The sequence below is a fragment of the Lichenostomus cassidix genome, chromosome 12 (genome assembly GCF_008360975.1).
Source record: "Lichenostomus cassidix isolate B80296 chromosome 12, HeHo_3.0, whole genome shotgun sequence".
Taxonomy (NCBI): domain Eukaryota; kingdom Metazoa; phylum Chordata; class Aves; order Passeriformes; family Meliphagidae; genus Lichenostomus; species Lichenostomus cassidix.
The window spans coordinates 3657816-3679855 of NC_139493.1; the positions used below are offsets into that span (position 1 = coordinate 3657816).

The following is a 22040-nucleotide window of genomic DNA, read 5'->3' on the forward strand; positions in this document are numbered from 1 at the left end:
ACAGTTTTGTATATATGTATACATGGGCACAACTTTTCATACAGTTGTCTGTTTTGGAGCAGTCTCTCAGGCACTGATGTACGAGTTGAACCTGTTTTCTTTTGTGCAACATGGCTTTGAGAAATCATTAGTTAAAACAGGGTTCTGTAGTTCAGTGCAGTCAGTAAACAGCCTGACATGAGTCGTGCGTGAGATGATTGAAGTTCTGCCTTTCATCAGGCTTGGATTGTGCCAGATAGAGTCCCGAGGTGTGTGTCAGTGCATGTGTGTGTGTATTCATGTGTTGGGGAAACCTGCTCTAATGGAAATGTGGCCAAATAGCAAAATACCCTGTCCTTCAGTGCTTGCCACGGCAGGATGATGATGGAAGAGCAGCAAAAGGAGCTGCAGCCATGTGCTCATCCATGTGACCCTCCCCAGGCAGGGCACAGGGATGTGGGGATGCTTTGGATGGTTCTTCTTTTTCACTCATATTTGTCATTCATCTTTGTTTCCTCAGCCCCTTTCTGACTTGTCCCACTCCTTGCCATCATTTTGTAAGGACTTTCTCTCTTCCCCTGCTTTCTCCTTTACACTGGGCTCTGTTCTGATGCCCCATGTGGTATCAGGGAGATGTTTTGCAGTTTTGGAGGGTTGCTGCAGGTAACCTGGCCAGATCAGTGTAGCAATCCCTGACTCGCTCCGGTGGAGCACGGGAATTTCAGATACTTTCTTGTTTTGCAGCCACTCACTGTTTTCTCTCATTGCATCTCTTCTCATGCCCCTGTGCACACAGGGATGCCTGTCAGGTGTGTCCTGCCCACTGCAGAGCTCCCTGGTACCCAGTGGGTGACATTTCCAGCCTGTGCCATCCTGGCACTACTGTATGTGGTGCTGTTCCTTTACCATGTAAACCCTTGACAACTCCTCAGTGCATCAGGGACTGCAGCCAGTTTTGCAGTTTGATGTAGGAAATGATGCTCTGGGTTCCTCCAAAAGCCCCAGAAGCAGCTGGACCCCAGGGTGGAGGTGCACAGAGAGGGAAAGGTGAGGACCCTCATGCTGATGAGGTAAAGTCCATGGTGATCTGCCACATCGTCTGAGCTGCGTGCCTCTGCCTTTGAGATTTAAATAGTGAAATATTAAAACTTGTCTTTCAAATCTGTTCAATATTACGAAGATTAATTTTTGTTGGGGGCAGATTAATAGGTTTCCTATTCTGATTAATACAGTGATAATAAAAACGTTGTGATTGCTGGAATTAATGAAGCCCAGATTCCTGTTTCAAGGTTTGATTGACTTTGTACTTCAGTTATGCTAAAGCTGCTGCATCTCATTGCCCCTTATTGAGCTGTAGCCTTCGAAGAATCCGTATGGGAGCAGGACAGTGCAGAAGGTCTGTGTTAGAGGGCTGCATTGGCAGCCCTGTCAAAAAATATTTTGGGGGAGAAGGTTTGCCAAGCAGTGATCAGGAGTTTTGTTCGTGTTGCAGCAGTATTAGAGTTTCTGTGTCCTTAATGCAGCACGCTATTTTTGTAGAAGTTGTAGAAGAGGAGTGGCCAACTCAAATGTGTGGGCACATCATTAAAAGCTTCAATTTGTCAATGCCAGATCGAACTCGAGTGTGTGGGTAGATCATTAAAGGCTTGAGTTTATCAGAACCAATCTATAATCTGTTCCTCTCCCTCCTCCACCCTTCCCCTCAGCAGTATGGGTTGTTTCTCCAGGTTCTCCAGCGCTGAGGTCCTTGGAAATGCCTGAGCTGCCTCTGTTCCTCTGGGCTGTGCTGGGCTCAGCCTGGAGCTGCTGCTGTGCCTGGAGCCAGCTGGCTCTAGGAGGCTTTGGAGGCCACCAGTGGGGCAAGCCCCAGAGTTAATGCCGTGAGAACTCGTGTCTTTGGGAGCTCTCTGCTCCCATTAATCCAAGGGATTCAAAAGATGCAGGTGGGGCTGGGTGCAGAAAGTACATGGTGATCATGTAGGCTTTGTTCCCTTGGGAAACCTGGCTGCAGAAATGTTTTGTGGAGTGTTACGGTGAGGTCAGTTTTGGATGGCGTAAGAAGCATCCATTTTTCCAGGTGCACTGTCAGAGTTCAGGTGAAGCTGGATGGAATGTCTTTACCTCCTCCCAGTACTGGTTCTTATTCCTTGGGTAGAAGCTCTCTCAGCTTCCAAATCTGCTTGTTGACACAACAATGCCAAGATATTCCTTATGTTAAGGAAGATTGATCTACAGGGGAGGACAGTGCTTCTTTATACTGTAGCCCTCATTCTCTGCAGACCATATATATTATTTAGACAATAAATTTGCTTCAAGAGTCTTGAACATTAACTCTTTTGAGCAAGCATTAGCTAAAATGAGCCTCAGTTTTCTAAACACGGCTAATGATACCTTCCTGCTCTACAGATGTATCATGGATAAAGATTACTGAGCAGTTGAATGCTGTGGTGCAGCAGGTCAGCTGGAGAAATCTTGTCCCAGCATATGTAGATGCAGCTTTCTGCTCAGCTACAAGCCCATCTGCATATCTGTCATCAAGCACAGCAATAAAGCAAGGCTCAGATGTGTGTTTCTGACACTGCTCCATTGCTTCTCTCAAGTGCTCTGCCCCTCATGAATAAAATACAACTGATGCAAGATGCAGGTCACTTTTGGTTTGCTGGTATTTCAGAGTCTCCAAGAAAGAAGTCATTTTTAGCATAAACGCTGTTTAAAAACCCCTTTTGGATCTATTTTTATTGTGTAGCACAGTTTTGTAATAGGGTCACATAATCCCTATATTTAGATTTCTGAACCCTTGTGATCTTTGAGCCGTTGCGCATTCAGCAAAGAATGGGAGAAAGCCCCAGGGCCAGAGAAGTACCTGAAATTTTGTCTTACAAAATTTCATGCAGTTGTTGCTAAGGCAGAAGCTTCCAGATGTTCCTCAGGAAGGCTGCAGTGGACTGCCAAAATAATTAACTCCACGAGATTAATTTGGGGATGGCAGTACTTGCTTCTGTCAGCACTGGTGGATGTGGGAAGGTTGGGAACAGCCACTGCCCTGGGGATGCTGTTGAGGGTGAGGACTGGGGAATGAGGGGCTCAGAAGCACCACAGGTGATTTTTTGCTTTCATACTTATTCCAGTTTTTCAAGATTTTTTTTTTTTTCCGTTGCAAAGTTTGTTTTGTCCCCTGGGGTTTGTGCTGCAGGTCCCTGTTGTGCAGAGGTCCCAGGAGCAGAGGCTCTCCCAGGTTCTGGTGCATCCATTAGGGCAGAGTGTGCCCTTCCCCAATTTGGGCAGACACCAGAGCTGCTGCTTAAATCCCATGTGGTTTCGTGGGTGTGATGCAGAACAACCCCAGGAATACCTTTGGATGTATTTCTGAGTTGTTACTCAGTGCAGATGCTTTATCAGTGAAGATATTATACATCTTATTTTAAAATATCCTTATTAGTAAAATGGATGTTTCATTTGTACAGGGAGCAGCTTCCTCTGAGCTAAGCTTAAGCTCAATCTGTGTTACTAATAGCTGGGGAAAAAAACATACTAATTGGTATTTCTTAACTGATGTTTGCAAATTTTGCTTTTCCACCCTGAACATCAAATAGTTTTTATATGTGTTTTTCCTTATCTCAGAGGAAAGATTAATGCTAACAAGAGATTCTATGTTTTATTAAGGTTTTATCAGGATGCAGTGAGTGAAGACAGAGAGTAAATAGTTGAGAAATTCAGAGAGTGTTATATTTTGATAATGCAAAGTAGGTTAAAGTATCCGGATTTTGTGCTCAGTACAGTGTTTTCAGGCAGAATGTGGATTTGGATGGTGACACATTTTGGTATTTAGAAGGAACATAAGCTCTCCTGTCGGAGGAGCACGTTGCAAATGTGAAATAAGCATTTGTCTCTAAAAACCTTTCTTAATATTGTAAGTTTTGGTTTTATTTAAAGCCAAATAGAGTCTGCTGTGTGATCGTTTGGTACACAGACATGCTTCTGTAATGCTCCCCCCACCTCCAGCATTTATAACCACCTTTTACTTTCAAAGGAAAACGATAGGCTTTGATATGATTCTAACTGAGTGAAGTTTTAAAACATGTTTTTGTCTTCCAGTCTCCTGAGAACATTTTTTCTGAGTGACTCCAGCTTCCAGACACATTTGCCATGAGAAGGGTTCCAATCCTTTCCTGTATTTGCCCTGAGTCATGAATGGATATGTGTGATGCCTGCAAGTAAAACTGGTGAGTTGTCAAGCCTGAGTTTGCAATAACTCTCACTTATTCTTTCTTACAAACTCTCCTTCCCTCATTCTTTTCTCCTCTTTTTAGTATGGTGCTAGGGGTTGTATTGTCTGTGTTTAAAAGCAAATCACCACTATTCTCAAAAAAACCCCAAACCAACCTTCATTGTAATGAAAAGCAGAGGTATCAAATACTATCAATACAGAGAAAATACTCTTTTCCCCTCTTTCTTCTCTTCATCCCCTCAAATCCTATGAACTATGAGGTTTTTGGTGGTAAAACTGGAGTTCAGTCATGCAGGCAAAGCCTGCCCAAAACCGAAGCCTTGCAGATAGACAGGATCTACACCAAGCTTATGAGGGCAATTCGTGTAGTGATTAAATATGAATATGGAGAGGTCTCCTTGCCTTCATGTGTCACATGGTGGACTCTCAAAGGAGCCATTGCCAACAGATAATTAGCTCCAGCGTTTGCTGCACTTGCATCCCAGTGACAAAATGGTGTCACTGGTACACAGGAGAGCTGTCCCATGTCAAGTGCTTCACTGTGGTTCTGCTACCCAGCCTGGGGACATGGGGACAAAGCCTTCACCAGCCCATTCTGATCAAGCTTGAGAGTGTGGTGGAGTGAGACCCCTCCTCTGTTAAGGGCTTTTCCTGGTGGGGTTACCCTCTTGAGAAGCCCCTTGGTCCCTTTTTTGCCATGCAAGGCGTGGATGTGCCTTTCCCAGCTATCCCCATTTCTCAGGAACCTGGCATGGGGAGCTTTCCATGCCCACTCCTCTCTCCTGCCTCCTCCTGACTGTCTGTCTTAATAACTGGGGTGAGAGAGGGGCAGTATTAGTTTGGGAAAACAAGGATTGTATGATTCTGCAGCAAAATTGGAAGGTCTGTGTAAGAAATCTTTCAAACCCAGGAAATCTGCATAATTAAATTGTGTAGGAATCGGGAGCACAAATTGTTTTTTAAAATAAATTCAGGTTCCTATTATATATTTAATATCCCTCTGTGTGTTGGAAAGTGCATTTCAATTCAAAGATTATAAAACCCGAGAAATTCACACATCAGTGAATTGTGATTTTTTTCTTTATTTTTGTTAAGTTTCCATTTTTTCTCTTTTTTTTTTTTCCAGAGGTAGCATAATTACCATGTCATTTAGCAAAGATTATAATAGCTGTTCAGTTTCTACCGACTGGTATAGTAAACAGTTGAATAAACCCATATGGCAGCTCAAAGTGTGCATAGAGGAGAGGGATTCTTACCATTTCCTTCATGTCTGAATTACCAACCTCACTGATACGACTGAGATCCCCAAACGGGGAACAATTCCAGACTTCTCCAGTCATGCAAAAATTCCTCACTGCTCTGTCGCATATGAATCAATTGATTTTAATCACGGTGGTTAGGTAATTAATTATTTCTTTGTGCCTATAAAGTATGCATGGGAAGCATGGGGCTATATGCAAGGTACATGCCTCGATTTAAAGCACTCTGTGCATTTGCTTAATGCCTCTTTAGTAAATGTAAATAATGCCTGGGGTTGAAATCTCAATATCCAGGTATTGTTAAAGATGGTGACTCTTCCATGCCTAAAGATGGCATGGGTGAAGTGTGGCATCGCTGGGTACAGTGACAGCCCCGTGGCACTGCTTGAAATGGCACTTTGTGTCTGGCCTCAGAGGTGGCAAACGGAAGGACTGGAGTGTTTCAAACCATCCACTTGAAATACCAGGTTGAATTATGGAGGTGTGGAGCTGTGGGCAACCAGCATCTGGAGAAAAGACAAAGTGTTCAAGTAACATGCCCTCCGGATACCTTTGCTATTAAAAAATAAAAGCAATGAGAAGAAGGATTGTTAACTCCCTCCAAATGCTGCCTTGAACAAAGAAAAAGACTCGTGCTAGTCCTCCTAAAATTCACTTACTTCCAGTTATCTTAAAATTTTCATGTCACATAATAGCTTTAAAATACCTTCTGAATGCATTAGACTCTCTAGGTGCTTGGGAAATATTGCAGAATAATAATACAAAATGACCAAGCATTGAGCATTCCCACTGGAAAGGAGCAGTTGGCCCAAACTGGTGCTTGTGTTCATCTTAACCCTGATGTACGACCAGCCCTCCACCATAATTCTATCAAGAGATGGTAAGTTGCCTAGCAATGTGCTGACTGCAGAGGGTACGTGTCGAGCTAATTCAGTTTTTGTTCTCGTTTTCCTTGAGAGTTCAGCTTAAAGGAGTGATCCTTTCTCCGGCTGCAGCAAGAGCCACTTCTCGGCCGTCTCTCTTGTTCCCCACTCGAGTGTCCCTGGTGATGTCAGGAATTCATTCACGGCCATACGTGTCTTAAAAAGTTTCCAGCTTATTGAGTAACCAAATGTGGTTTCTGCTGATTGTGTTGACTGAATAGGTAGGGCCTTTCGAGGAGGCAGGGGTTTTATTTAAGGCAGAGCGGTTAGTTGTATACCATTTTATGGCAGGCAAAGGTCATCTGGGGTAAGCAGCCAGAACAGTGAATTGCCTCATTGCAGCACCTCGGAAAATGAGACAGAAGGATACAGTAAAGGGTTTTAACAAATTGCTCGCAGTTATAAATTTTTAAAGTCGAGGAGCTGGTGCTGTGTACGTTTTTAAATTGGAGATAACCATGCTTGCACAATAAATTGAGTTCAGGATGGAACAAATCACAATAATGGGGTGGTACTAAAAGCACTGAACACTGAGGAGATGGCACCTCGAGGACCTGCTGTGTCCCTGTCCTTCCTGCAAGGATCTGTGGGACCTCTCCTTGTGACAGTGCCCCTCTCCACCCTCAGTGCTCCCCTCTGGCTCCTGGTTACAAAAAAGGCTGTATTTGCCCTGTGGTGCTCCTGGTGATAAACAGAGCAGGAGTGATTCCCCCAGGCTGTGCTAACCCAGATGTGTGTCAGTGGGATGGGGGCAGTGGGGGCAGCTCAGGAGCCCAGCCTGGCATCCCCTGGCAGAGCTGCTTAGAGGGAGAGGTGGCAGCAGCCTGGAGATGTCACTTCTGCCCTCGCAGGATCTCCCTTGCAGCATCAGTGGCTACAGAAGGACTTTGTTTTTCTGAAACTTTTCTGTCCGTGGAACTTTCTCTGTGGCAGGGGGAGAAGAAGTAATTTTAACAATTTAATAAAGTACATAATGTAAGTTTTATAAGCTGGTGTGAATGCTCCTAAGTATTTTGGTCTTTTTTCATAACACAATGAACCTAATATTGGTAAAAATACAGATCTTAGCTGCCACCATAAAGAGAGGCTAGATTTAATAAACAGTTATGAATGTTGGCAGCTGCCTATCAGATTGTATAACATCGGCTATAGCACATGAAGACAGTGTCAACTTACATTTTATCTCAGAAGTATTTTCAAAGCATTTATTTTGCTTTCTCTTGAGTCCTTAACCTAATTCAAGTTATATAATTGGCGGAATATTTTTCCACACCGCTAATTGGCTGGGTGCCAGCGTGGAAACCATTGTATGACTTGATGATGATCAGGAATTAACATGACATTTGCGTGGTGGTAATGGAATACATTAGTAATGTAATTCATGACTGTAAGAAAGAGACCATCATCTCCCACCTCTGATCAGCAGGAGGGGCTGGGAGGATGATGAAATGCTCCCAGCAGGCACCTCACAGCAGTGGCTGGCCAATCTCGATGTCAAATTTAGTTTTAAATTCTTCAGACAAAGCTGTAATGCTTACCAATTAATTACTACAAATGTCAATTAAAAATCTACCAAATAATGCAGTAAGATTAAATTTCAATTAAAAAAATTACATTTAACAAGGAAGATACAACATTATTTTAATGAATTCTGCTGAAGGTGACAGTTTATCTAGATATATTTATACCGTGTAGGTGGATCTAAATTCATTGGATGATGTTAACCATGTTACTCAGTGTACATATTAGTTTTGAAAATTATTTCGACTTCGGCTGTGTCCTGGAGGAGCTGGGGCATCAGGGGGCATTTCTCATCACCAGGAGAAGGGGGAATTTCACGCCTTCTCAGTAAAAAAATCTTCTCACACCTAAACTGAAGGCTTTAGTGTAGAATTCTGTCCTGATGAAATTTGTGGTATTTTTCATTGCTTTATATTTAGAAAAATAAACAGAGAATTTTTGTTGCGGTAATGGAGCAAGCCGTGACTTTTCTATGTCTATAGTGATTTTTGGGACAGTTTTTCAAGTAATCTGTTTTATCATGCAGATAATATCTATTATTCCAATAAATCACAAAGCAGGAAAAGGTTTTGCAATGTGAAGGTGGTGAACTTTAAGTCCCGAGCAGAGCTTTTATCTGCAAGGCTTCACCCTGGCTCAGTAGAGATGGGGAATTAATGATTGAAATCACCTCATTGATGCTTGAGATGCTTTAAGGGATGTTTTGAACTGGAGTGGCACAGCAGAGATATCATGGGCTGTGTGAAGTTGTGAGTTTGCAGGTGTGTGTGCATGAAAAAACTCTGGTAAACTACCTGTACCTCTTTGGATGTAGAGTGCTAACAGTGCAAAGTGGAGGTTGTAGCTGGAGCTGTGTGTTGCTGAAGCTGTTTTTATTGCACAGGGCAGTTCTAGGACTGTTGCAGATGGAGGTGCTTTGGGAAGGCAGGAGAGCCCGCAGTCACCAGAGTGGCACAGGGGCAGAGCTGGGCTGTGCAATTGGCTATCTTGGTACTAAAGCATTTATGAGACCTAAAAAATCCTTTATCAGCTTCCTTGAATTTCTTTTCTGAGAGCTTTTATTATGTTTTCACACCGTCACGTCTAGGTAAGAGGGAAGACATAATTGAAGAAGCAGATTTTATGTGTCAAGCCAGCACAGAAAAAAGTCCCTCTCAGGGACCAGAGGCTCCTTTTCCTTGGCACTGTTGTGTCTGGAGCTATCAAATTTCAGCAGGTTTTAACTTAAAATAAAATATGAAAAAATACAATGAGCATGCAGAAAATCAGAGAAGCCAAACAACTGCTCATGGAAGGTTAAAGTGATGATATTCTCTTTGGTAGACAAGTCCGTTTGTGCTTTGCCCACTGGTGGGTGAATGCAGCAGGCATGATCTGTCTCACTGCTGCAATTCAGGTACCTTTGGGTATTGGTAACAGCTTTACAAGATCATTCCTGCTTTATGCTATTATCTGATAAAGCTATCACCAGCAGGAGATGGGAGACAGCCTTTTTTTTCCTGTAAGGGCCTCAGAAATGGATGATGTGGAAGTGTAAGAGCAGTGGAAACATTTTCTCACCAGTCTTCACAGACAGAAAGGTGATGGAGAGGAAGTTAGAGCAGGGCAGAATAATTTCCTCACCAGCAGCCAGAAAGCTTTAAACAAGGAGGCAGAGTGGGAAGAGTGGGAGCACAGAACATCTCTCTGCCAGGAGATAATGGTGTGAGGAGCTTGTGGGTTTGGGGCACCCACTGGTCAGACAATTAGGTGGCAGCTGGAGCTCCTGCTCTTAAAAACCCATCTTTCCAGGGGCTTTCAGCTCTATGCAGGACCAGTCATTTTCTGATTTGAGTCCCAGGAGGAAGCTCTGCTCTGGCTGTTTTGAGAAGAGGTGTAAGTGGTGCAGCAGGAAGGAAGCACCTTGTGTGTCCCAGGTTCTGCTGCTCCCATGTGGAGCTTGTGCTCATCCCAAACACTCGTGGGGTCTGGTCTCTTCACTGGGTGTCCCACATGAACCCTGTGCCCATCCTGAGCACTTGAGGTGGTGTCTGGTCTCCTCCTGATATCCTACAGGTGAAGATTTCTGCCTTTGGTAGGGAAATGCTTCTCTCTTTCTGTAAGAGCTGGCCAAACATCTTGAAGAGTGTCTTTGACTTTGGAGGAAATATTTATATCTCTTTGGGTTTTTCCTTTTTTTTTTCTTTAGTGTAGGGTTATGTCAGCTGTATTACATTGAGGGAACACTGAGCTGGGGGAGGAAACTTAAATAAGCTGCCCTCATATTGCCAGTTTATTCCCAGCTTTTATCCACTGATTTACATGCCATCTGAAATAAAAATACCCAGACTTCAGTAGTTTGTTTACCTTTGCTGATACCACTGTGGGGTGACCCGAGGAGATGTAAAAACTGTTCTCTCCCTGACATTTGCATGAGCCGTGAGGTTGGGTGAGAGGAGACAGACGTTGCACAAAGTGAAAAGGCAACAGGGTTTATTAAGTCTTTGTCTAACCCTGGTTTATAATATTTAGACAAAAGCAAATATCTCCAGGGAGGGCTTATGAAATGAGAGGCTAGAGGAAGCTCTACGAGCTGATGGCAGATCCTGTCCTCCAGGTGGGGTTGGGTTAAGGCACACAGGGCGGTCCTGGAGTGCTGCTTGGGGGGGAGGATGTGGACTTAAAGTACTTGTGTAGGACAAAGTCTTTATCCTGTCATCGTGGTAATGCTCTAGGGGGGAAGAGCCTGAAATGCTCTTTGTCTTCATTAATACTTCTTCCCAGCAGAGCCTTAAGAGATCGTTCTCACGTTCAGATATACAAGGAAACCGAATATAGAGTTGTTTGTCATGAAAATCCCATTTATATACAGCGGCTGTAAAATCCCAGATGCTGAGCTGGGAGGGAGGCTGCTCTGTCATCAGCCAGTCGAGGGGAGAGTTGACTATAAAACCGAGCTGTAATTCCCTCTTGTCAGGGGTGTGGTGGTTGTGTCTTCAAACAACTTCAAGAGCCTGCCCTGCCAAGCCTTTATGGATTTTGTTCTCACAAGCCAGGTAATAGGTAAGTCTGAGCAAGGAGATAGATACAGATATAGATATATATGAAGGGAAGACCTTTGCTCTAGGATAATATCCATCACTGCTTTTTAAAATCTGGTTGAGGATTTCAGCACAGAGCATCTGAAGTGTTTGGGGTCTTTTCGTTGCAAAGGAGGTGCCGTGAGCCTGGGGCTGCTCTTGATGTCTCCCAAGCATTCAATATCCCCTTGATTCCAGGCCAGCAGGATGTGACCCTCACAGAAAAACAGATGGCATTGGGGAGCTTGATGCTTATTGTTTTCAGCAGAGCTCTACTGGAACCAATAAAGTCGCTGCTACCACTGCTTGGAGCAAAAGTGGCTACAGCTGAACAAGAGACACAAAATTATCAATTAAAAAAGACATCGCCAAGCCCATTATTTTACTGTTGAAAAAACATCTTCCTTCCCAGTCTTGTTTTTGTTTCCCCACATGGAGTGAATCTTTGGGATATTAATGATCCACTGTCGTGTTTGTTTAACATATTTTTTTGACAATGCCTTTTTAGGGTCAAAGCCTGAAGTTTTTCTCCATGTGTTTCAGCTAGGGAAAACTCCCATTGTCTCAACGGGGCCTCTTCTGAAACAAATGAAGACTAATTTTTCTCAGCTTAATTGGGAATTTCATCTGAATAAACAGAGAAAGGCCCAGGCTTTGTTTATATAAAATATCATGAAGTGCTGTTCTGCTGAGTTTCTGCTGGCAGGTTGGTTCTCCCCCATGAAATTGGTGGCCAGAGCCCTCCACAAAGCTCAGTTCTCACATGGACCATCCTGACCCCATGGTCTCCTGCCTTCCTGCCTCATCCCTCGCTTTTCCTGGATCTCTGCAGGCTCTGGGGCACAGCTTGGGAGCTAGAGACAGTGTAATTTTGGGAGATTTGGCCTTAACCTGAAATTTCCAGGTTTTTGTGGGTTTAAGTCAAACCTTAATGCTACTTCAGCATAATGTTTTTGTGGTTTAATGTTCTTACAGTTTTTTACAGTGTTTCTTTTAAATTCTGTCACTGAAGTGTATGAGAGTTGACAAGTGTAAATATGTAGTTAGACAATTTCAAAAGTGTATTATTTACTGATCGACCATAATGGCTCCAAAGGAACCATTATACTCAATCATATCATGTCACTCTGTGGCACTTATTATGATGGTAATATGGATATGCATATTATTTTTTTTTTTTTAAGCATGAGAAGCGTTATTGTGCATGTGTAAAAGCTGTTTTTAATTGTCAGCAATGCTCTGAGCTTTTTTTAATACCAAGAATTTAAACCACCTATGGCTACCAGGCTGCAAATCGTGGAAGCAAAAATCCATGTCTTCAGGAGGATGGAAAAAGCCTCACTTGATATTTACAGCGATGCAACTGTGCATCTCCTTAATATGGCTCTTTTATAGCTTTATCAGATCCAGGGGCAACCTAGAACCCTAACCTGAGAGCTTGGCAGGTAAAAGCTTTCCATTTTATCTCTGCAGCTTTCCGCTGCTCCTGTAAGCTCTTCCCCTGACTTCCTAATTGTGTTTGCAACATTAGCAAATGGCCGCTCTGAAAATACCACGCAGTGCAAGTCATGTTAATTCAGGGACCTTTTTTTTCTTTAAGGTGTCACAGAAGATGTCTTTTTGTAGCACCGGGGCAGAGGAAGAAGGAGAGAAGGCAGAATGAGAGCAGAATGTGAACACTGAACCATGTAAAATAAAAGAAAGAGACAAGCAGAGAGCTGGGAGGGCTAAATATGCTCCAGCCTTTCCAAAGAGCTGGTTTCAGGAGAGAGAGAGAGAGAGAGAGGCAAGAGAGCATAAGCAGGAGCTTGCTTGCTAGAAAATGTCTTTTGTGGAGAAGATGGGAGGAGAGTTTGAGTTTTAGTGACTAGAGGTGAGGAGCTAAGGTGCGAATTTGGCATGGCGCACGGCAAATCGATCGCGGAGCAATAATTAGAGAGAGGAGGAGGAATCAGAAGTGTTTCCTAACTTAGAAACAAGGATGTGACTGGCTGCTGGCTGTTGCTACTTGGAAGCAGGTAAAAAAGAGAGCAATCTGTTGGGCAAAGTCCTCACCGCAGAAGACACAACGAAGGTGAAATCCAGCTTGTGGTTGTTGAGATGTGGAAAAGGAAAATCCAGTGTTGTCCAGGAGCTCTCCTTGGTCCAGCAGGGCAGTGATGCCTCTGCAGGAGCTGCTCTGGGTGTGTCAGTGGGAGAACCTCCCACTGGAAATGCATTTGGCTTTAAATATGGAAGATTACCCATAAGATGCTCGAATGAGCCAAATTTGAATAGTTCAGGAGCAGAAAGACACATACAGGTCTTGAACTGGTAACAGCCAGATTTCCTTGAAACAGTTTCTAAATGAACAAAAGTAACAAGTTTTTTGTGGTTGGGGTTTGTTTTGGGGATGGGTTTTTAAAAAAAATTGTTTGTTTGGGTTTTTGTTGTTGTCAGGTTTTTTGCTAATTCTGCAGTAATTCTAACTTGTCTCTCTTTCCGAAATTGTATTAAAACCAGTTGTTCTCTTTTGAAATACTGAACAAGAAACATAAAACCAAATAAATCTACTCTTACTATTTCTGTCCTTGACCTACATAAACAACTGTATAGTCAGGCTCAGTCTTGTATTTGTGAAAAGTCTGGGGCAAGTTGAACATAATTTCTCAGATTGTTCCTGGCTAGAAAAGTTACTTGTTGAAGTCTTATCACCCAAAATATGAAATATTGGTGCTGTTTCTGCTGGGATCATTAGCTTAATATCCTGAATAATTTGTATAACTGCTGGTTTCTATAAGAGGATGGAATTTATGAAGCTACAGTGCATTTGTACACACACATGCACTAGCACACAACACTTGTTGATGATTCAGAGAAGGAGTAGAGTAATTCAGCTCTTGGACTGCCTCACGTGTGATTGGCTTCCTTTCTGGGGGACTTATTTTAGGGAAAAATCAATGTCAACTGAAAAACATTCCATTCTGAAAAGACAAAAATTCCCCTACTTGTGAAAATGTGTCTTGGCAGCTGATTTAACTTATGATACAAGATTTAACACTTTTCACTAAACATGAATTTTTTACCATGGCAACAGCTACGTTACGGGCCACATGTTGGGGACTTGCATGTTGTTGCAGAAACTTGTAGCTCGCCACATTTAGCCGAGTCCTTGTTTCCACCGGCAGAAGGAGCCCACTCCTGCAGCTGTTTTGGGCACAGATCTCCTGGTGGAGCCCACGGGCATCCCCCTGCCCCAGCAAGGTGATGCTCTGCCAGGTGTGCTTGGGGTGATGTGGTGGCAAAACACCTGACAGAATAACCCAATAAATCCCATCTGTCTTTCCAACAGCAGGGTGGGAAGAGCTTTCTCAAAGTCTCACTTTTTCAGATTTTCCCTCTCTGTGTCCCCCTCCCCATTACCCTGAACACAGGCAGCTCAGCCCCATTTTGCCCCGTGCAGTGACACTTGTGCCGTGTCCCCTGCTCCTGTCTCAGCTCCTTGTCACCTCTCATTTGCGGTGGAGTGGCTTTTCAGGGGACGTTAATTGAATCACGCTCATCAGGGACTCAATAAAAGCGTGACGGGCGGGCTGGAGCCCTGGCAGATGGCAGCCCTTGACCAGAGGGATGTGTGCTCTGGAGGTGATGGGCTGCAGCTTCTGCAGGAGCAGAAAGTTCCTGCCCTTGGAGCTGGGAAAAGAGCAAGCCAGCATGAGCAAAGGTGGCTTCAGATGGTTGAGGCTGGGTTTTCTCTTCAAACAGAGCCAGATAATCATTCAGTAAAACTGTAAATCCTACCTATGAAGGACTAGGTGTGAAACAGCAAGAGAATTTAAGTTTCTAGGTAGTTGCAGATGTCTGCATGTGCCTTGAGTAGGAGCAGTTTTATTTGATCTTACAAATTAGGAAGAATATAAATTCTCTTGCTTTAGGACAAAGTTAACAAAGGGTTAGGTGGAAAGCCCTGTTTCCAGAGGTGAAAATTCTCAGTTCAGGTGTTTCTTGTACCTTTCTCTGTCTTGGCCATTGTTAAGGAATGACCAAGCACAGTAATGTGCCCTTCTGGGCACTGCTAGGTCTTTTGCCCTTCCTCTTTCATGCAAAAGACCCTGATTTAAATGAAATCAGCTATGCAAAGCAGGAGCTCGACATGGTGGGGATACTCATCTACATCCGTTCTGGGCTGTGGTGGCACAGTGAAGGATGTCCTCTACCTGCCCACTTCTGCTGGTCCAATGTCCCCAGCACAGCTCCTTCTCTTGGCTGGAAGACTGGTTTAAATCTTGGCCTTTACTTGGTGTGAATTCTCCAAGCTGTGCTGGTCCAGAACTTAAATAATTCGCTTCTCTTTTTAGCATCGTGTCTTTTAAAGGTGTTATATTTGTTTCCATTAAGCGTTAAATTAAAATTAAATGGCTCTGCTTTGTAGATGTAATAGTGTACAAATATATCTATTTTTAAATCCTTTTAGGCCATGTCTATGTGACTAAGAAGAAAGCAGCAGAGTAGGGGCCTCCAATTTTTGTTTTACTTGAATCAAACACCCTATTGGGATTTCAATTATAAGTGAATGTTACACTTGTTTGTTACTAAGGTGACTACAGTGTCAAGGTTATGTGGATGTTGTAATATTATAAATGCAGAGATAATGCAAAAAAGAAAAATAGTTGTGTTGGCTAAAATCATCTTATTCCTATAGCATAAAGTTGCACACTGTCCTACATTTCAATTCTTGTTCTATTAAATTACCTGTTTAATAATTTGAATCCAGTGTTATTTTTATATTATATTGCAAATGTGTGACTGTGAGGTTATTTTTAAGATATATTTATTAAGGGAATGAATACAATAAGACAAGTCATTGCAGCCCACATACAGTTCCTTGACTTCTCATTTTATGATGTTTCAATTGCATATGATTACTGAATATAAGTTTTAACTTTTATGGGGCTTCATTAGAGATGCAGCTGTGTAGAGAGAAATTCAATAGAATTTGATAATTTTTTTAAGCTCTAAAAGTGTAGTGAGACGGAGCAACTTGATGGAGCATAACTTCAAGCTTCTGACTTTGAGCTTGGATGCACAGTTGTGGGGTTTTCAAGGGCTTAGCAGGGCTGCAGTGGAAATTTGCTGCTGGTGGGGAGAGGAAGGGCACTAATATGAGGTCTGTGTGTTTGGGGTGTGGTAGAGCAGAGCATCTCAGATCAAAGGCAGTGGCTTTCTTTTTCTGGGTAGGACACAGAGGTGATGTCCTTGCTCGGGGCCAGGGCCAGCATGAAATGCTTTTTGCTCCTGTTTGAGTCAACACTCTTGAGGAGGAGAAATAAGGTTTCAGTAAATCCATGGTGTTTTCTTCTTAATAGAGAATCTAAGTAAAATGAACTCCTCAAAAACCAATGTTGAAAGCAATCTTAGTGAGCAAGTGCAGAGAAAACAACTTTTGGGGCACATTTAAAAGAATAGATGTAGTAAATGGGTAAATTATTTACCATGTGATTAAATGCTGCAATGCTTCTGTGTGAATACTAACCAGGAACCTATCCCATCAAGCATAGTTTTCCCATTATTTATTAGCATAATATGTTTGTTTTTAATGCATAGGAATGTAAACATTTATAATGGCATGATCATGTCTTTTAGTGGGAGGAATCCTCTGTTCAAAACTTTTAGTTCTATTAACTGTTTGGGGAAAACTTATTTCATGATACAGATGATTTCTTTGCAAATATCAACTTCTCATGAGGTTGCAAACCCATATCCAGAGAAAAGATATCCTTGTCTGGGCATTTGGCCTGTCCATGGGAGAAAGTATCATGGGTGACTTGAACACAAGAGTTCAAGAATCTCTTTCCTGTGATTAAAGCTGAGGCTGGGCCTGGTGCCCTTGCTTATTTTTAAGTATTTGCTGCTGATGGCTTCTCAAGTAGGGGAGGAAAAGCTGGATTTGCCTACCTTGGAGCAGGAACTGTCAGCTTTATTGGGAGCCTGGCTCTTGCCTGTGGGGAGTGGAGAGGAGGGAAGGGCAGTGGCACCGGGGACAGGGGGTGTGTTGGTTTCATTTGCCCAGAGAACATCATCCCCAGAAAAATGGTGTTCCTGGGCCATGCCACCTCCCACGGCAAGGGAAAACAGATGAAAAGCAATGGAGCACACAATTACATAATGAAAAACAATAAAATGCATTTTCTAATATGTACTACTAGTGACCGTATGACTTTATTATAAAAACTAAATGCGATTACATTTCCAAGTATTGTGCTGTGTGATAAACTCCGGGGAAAAACTGAAGAACAACTTAGAAGGAGAAGACTTCTTGTTTAATATAAACCTCAGACTTTGAAGTGACACATAGCAGGGAATAAATGTCCATCATCTATCAAATGAGGTTTGAACGGTTTAGGTCACACTAGACAAACACTTCTCACCCTAAAACCTTCTTTTCATCTTCATTCATCAACAACACCTTAAGCTTGTGCCCCTCTTTTTTCTTTTCCACTCTCTCAAAAAACAATAATCTACTTGATGCCTGCAAATCACTTCTGGCTGGCACTCGTTAGGCGAGTTATGAGCTGTGGCTGCTGCTGCTCCCATCGGAGCTGATCCTGCACAGGGAAAAGAGGGGGTTGGAGCTTTGGGAAGAGGTGGAGGAGGGAGAAATGCTGCAGAAAGGGTGGTTGTACATGAGAGAGGCAGTGAGCAGAAAGTGCTGAGTGAGGTAAGAGATGTAACTGGCAAGGAGGATTGCTGTAGGGATGCCTGGCAGATCCCTTTCTTCAGCTGGAGACAGGATCTGCTCAGGGTGTTGCTATGTGTGTAACTCCCAGACTAGCCAGGTTTTGAGGCTTAAAACACAAAGGCAAACCTCCATGGGCAGGCTGGAGAGGTTTGTTCTCTCCTGCAGATCCCTCAAGCTGCCCTGGTGGGTGCTTAGACCCAGAAGCTCATCTTCAGTTTGCTTTCTTAGTTGCAGGCTGAGCTACATCACTGTGCCTAGTAATTTCTTCCTGTTGCCTCCTCTAAAATCCTTGGCTGGACTGTGCAGGAGGTGTTCAAATCACATTTCCTGGTAGGGGACTACATCTGTTACACTAATTCTTGTCCAGTAACTCCTAATTTTGATTCTTAGCTTTTTCCAGTTTTTATGGGACTTCTCGTGGATTAATTTCCCTGTGGCACAGTTTCCCTCTTTGCATTGCTTGCTTGTTCCTCACTGGTTCTTTTTCCTTTCAGAGATACTTTTCTGATTCCATCCCTAACTGCCTGGATGTGATTTGTTGAGCAGCTCAGTGCCCTGGTTTTCAGAGGCCACAGACTGTTTTCTCTTGTTTTCTGCCTGCCTTCTTTATTTCTGTGGTTCTGGGAGAGAGTCTGGCACACAGGGCTTCCACCCAACCAATGCTTTGTGTTAATCTCTGGGACTGCAGTGCACATGGGTAGCACCAAAGACCTGTTTGAAGGCAGAATTTTGTGTGAAAATTACAGTAAATCTTTCAAGATGAACTTGTGGGGAGGTCACAGACAGGTTAGGGGAGAGCAGTCAGCATTTTGATTGCAATATAATGATTTTTTTCCCCCCTATCTCCATTTTAAACATTGCTTCACCTTGTTCTAATGTGGGATTTGGATGATGCCACCACCCATGGTGCTGTGGCCACCCAGCCCATCTCTGGCATCTTGGAGTTGCTGTCCCATGCTCAGCACCCTCTGGATGTATTTTTAGGGGACTTTTGGGCATTGTTACTCTTTGAAATTCGGCACAGTGATGTAAAATCCTCATGGTATGGCTGGTGGTGGTGTGGGGGAGCTCCAGGTGGTTGGGGGGACCAGGAAATCTGCAGCCTCATTAATGAGGGAAGGAGGATTCACCCATTTGTGAGAAGTGGTCACACATCGTGGAGTATCACGAGGTAAGCCAATTTCCTACCCCAATACCTTCTTTTCCACTTTTCTCCTTCACAGTTTGAAAACCATAAATCACTTATTTGAAATATATTTAAGGAGAAGAATATTTTCCCCTGCATTCCCACTTAATGCTTTGTAGCGAGTACAGTTGGGATCATTCGTGTGCTAAAGCAAGAGAAATATTCTTCTTTGATACTGTGTCTTCATTTTAGACAGTTTCCTCTTTTACTCAGTTCTTAGATGATAATTCTGAGTCCTTAGATGCTGCTCATTCTGTCACAAAAAGAAAATGCAAAACAGGATATTTTAATATTAGTAATAATGAATGTTTACGTGATTAGCTCAATTACTTTGTTCAGTTTGACATTTTGTCATTGTGGACCTGTCTTCTTCTCTCTTTTCAAGTGCGTTAGTAGTGATGGGAAGTGCAGGGGTGGGGCTGTGATTGGGGTCGTGCTGAGTGTCTCCCTGGCAGGAATAGGAATTCTTATCCCTCACGGCACCCACCACCTCGGGCAGACCTGCCAGCACATCTCTTTGCCCTGCACTCGTAGGGACACTCGTTTGAACCTCATTAAAGTACAAGTCTTCAAGAAGTTTTATCCTAAAAATACGTATTTTGCCTGTAAAATGGAAAACATGCATCTTCCATGTGGCCCTTTAAGGTCTGGGTCATTCACTGGTCTAGAAATTCTCCTTTGTGAATCAACAGTATGTTGTAATGGTGAGTTATTCATCCAACCTGTAATTGCTGTTGCCTGACATATTAATTTTACAGATTTTGGGTATACATAGTTAGGAAAAATGCTGTTCTGCAAAGATGGTTTCCATCCGAAAAGAAAAAGAGAGTTGCAGAGGATCTGGTGATATTGAAAGAAAAACACCTTGGTGGGTTTTATTCTTGGTGTTTTTACTCAAAAGAAGCAGCAAGGATAACTGTGTTAGCAGCAGGGTGCCACTGAACGATCGAGAAGCTGAAGGAATGGCTTGTTTTTCTGTTATGTCACTGCTTAGGCTTTCTCATTCTTGCTCCTCTGTTTCTTCAGAAAGGCCCTGCAGCCTGCAGATAACAGAAATTAAATTAGTATTGATAAAACATTAGACACTCCTATTAATATTGACAGTCTGTCGATACTGTTGTGCTACTTTTGTAATACGGGATGTTAACGGATAATACTTTAAATAAAAACACACTAATCTTATAATCACTGAACATGTAGTGGGGTCTCCACTCAGCTCACTCCTCCGAGCTCCCCAGCCCTGCCTGTCAGCCCTGCCTGCCTCCAGCTCCCCTTGGAGCCCTGGAGGGTTGGGAATGCTGTTCTCTCTGGGATTGAGGCTGCAGCCAGGGAGCTGTGGTGGGGCAGAGATGGTGGTGGGAAGCTGTAAAGCGGGAATAGGATGGGAATCTTCCCGTGGCTGGGAAGGTGGTGGGGTTGGTTTGAAGACCTGTGTGTCCATTGCACTGAGCTCTGAGGGGGCTGTGGGTGGATGCAGCCCTGACTGTGGGGTTGGTCCCAAAACAGTGGGGTTTTAGTCCTGTGGTTGCTCGTGGTGTTTGATGGGGTGCTGCCTGCCCTCCTTGCATCTGTCCACAAAGTTTGGGGCAGGAGGCAGCACAAGGATGACTTCAGGTTCTGATGCAAGGCAGCAAACCACAATTCCCTGTTGGACTGTGCTGGCTGAGCGTGCAGGGGGTGAGAATACGTGAGGTCAAAGCAGTGCCCTTAATCTGTGGTTCTTGTCCTAATACTTAGCACATGTCAGCAGCTCCACATTTCTTGTGAACTTTTTTTTTTCTCCTTTTAAGTCTATCATGAAAATCACCATGTTCATCAGAGCTAAAGTTATTTGTTAAATGGCCTAAGAAATACGCATTAAACAATAATGATTACTTTGGTAAACACAGATGTCCTTGTATTACACAGTGGGTTTTGTACACGAATTTGTACACGTCTGCGAAACCGAATTTGCCATCTTCCTTGAAAAATGGGGAACAAAATCCACGTTAATTGCTCCTCCCTTAGCCCCCTGCTCCACCTGCTGTGCTGCTGCAATCTCCTGGTGCAGAGCTGAAATCCTCAGCACACAAGGATGGCTCAGCCACGAGCAGGTTGGCACTTGCAGATGTGTGCCCATTGTGGGAGGTAGCAGGCACCAGTCTTAACTTCTGCCTCTTTGTTTCCCAACTCGGAGGATATTTTTAAAAGGGGGAGGGAAAACTCTTTATCTTGCTGAAAACCATCTAGTGATGATCAGTTATTCACCGCATTATTAATGCTTATTTGGACGTTGCTTGGACTGCTGGGTTTAACAGTTTCCCCGTTATGTATTGAATAAAATGAAATACATGTCACAACAGCGGTGCTATGATGCTGACAACCGTCCTTGGCTGTGCATCTCATTAGAGTGATATACATTTTTCTTTGTTGTGTACCTCTGAATGACAGAAGTTGACAAACATCTTTTAAGAAGTTGCTGTTGGGAGAAAGTTACGTTTATGGCAAAAAAACCAAGAAGAAACTGCTTGTTATGAAGGTAAATAATTATTTCCCACACTGGTGTTTCATAAATCACCCTCCTCTGTCAGAGTCAGTACTTCTTACTTTGTTATTGCATATATGTTGAAGGAGATCCTCCCCTGGATCAACTTGCTCTTGGAAAGAAATCCTGGAGGGTTCAAAGTTCAGTTTGTGTTAAAACTTGGACTTAAAACAGGATGGAAATCTTTGTATTTCACAGTTTTACGGACTGAATTGATTCTCTGATTGTAACAATGTACATTAATTCCAGGGGACACTTGAATTTTTCCATAGTGTTTTTTGTGGGCAAAGAGTATTAACTTGACAGAGAAAAGATACTCAGAAGGAGAACTACCAGGTAGGGGCTTGGCTTGCTGTCAGCTGAATGATGGTGTACTTTAAAACACCATTTTCCAGATGAATGGTATTTTTTCATAATTTAACTCAGCCTGCATTTCTGTGGGTTGCTGGCATTGTCACCTCTCAGTGCCTGCCTGACTTCAGGGCAGGAGCAATGAGTGCCTGCAGCGATGGCCTGCATGTGCTTAGGGATCTTTGGACCATCAGTGGGAGAGCTGAGGAGCAATAAGAAGTCAGGATGATATTTTTTAAAGAATACTTTCCAAAGCGAAGAATGGAGATGTTCGCCATCCTGGCTAAAATGG

At 43.2% G+C, this 22040-nt stretch overlaps 1 protein-coding gene across 5 annotated transcripts in view; it reads left to right on the forward strand.

Moving 5' to 3' along the window:
• The window catches only part of FOXP1 (forkhead box P1), a 377497-nt gene that overhangs the window by 40855 nt on the left and 314602 nt on the right, over positions 1-22040 (forward strand). For all 5 annotated transcript variants that reach the window (XM_085072287.1, XM_085072284.1, XM_085072295.1 and 2 more), the window contains exon 2: positions 4075-4202. The gene's annotated coding sequence lies outside the window, so the exon portion shown is untranslated. The remainder of the gene's footprint in view (positions 1-4074; positions 4203-22040) is intronic.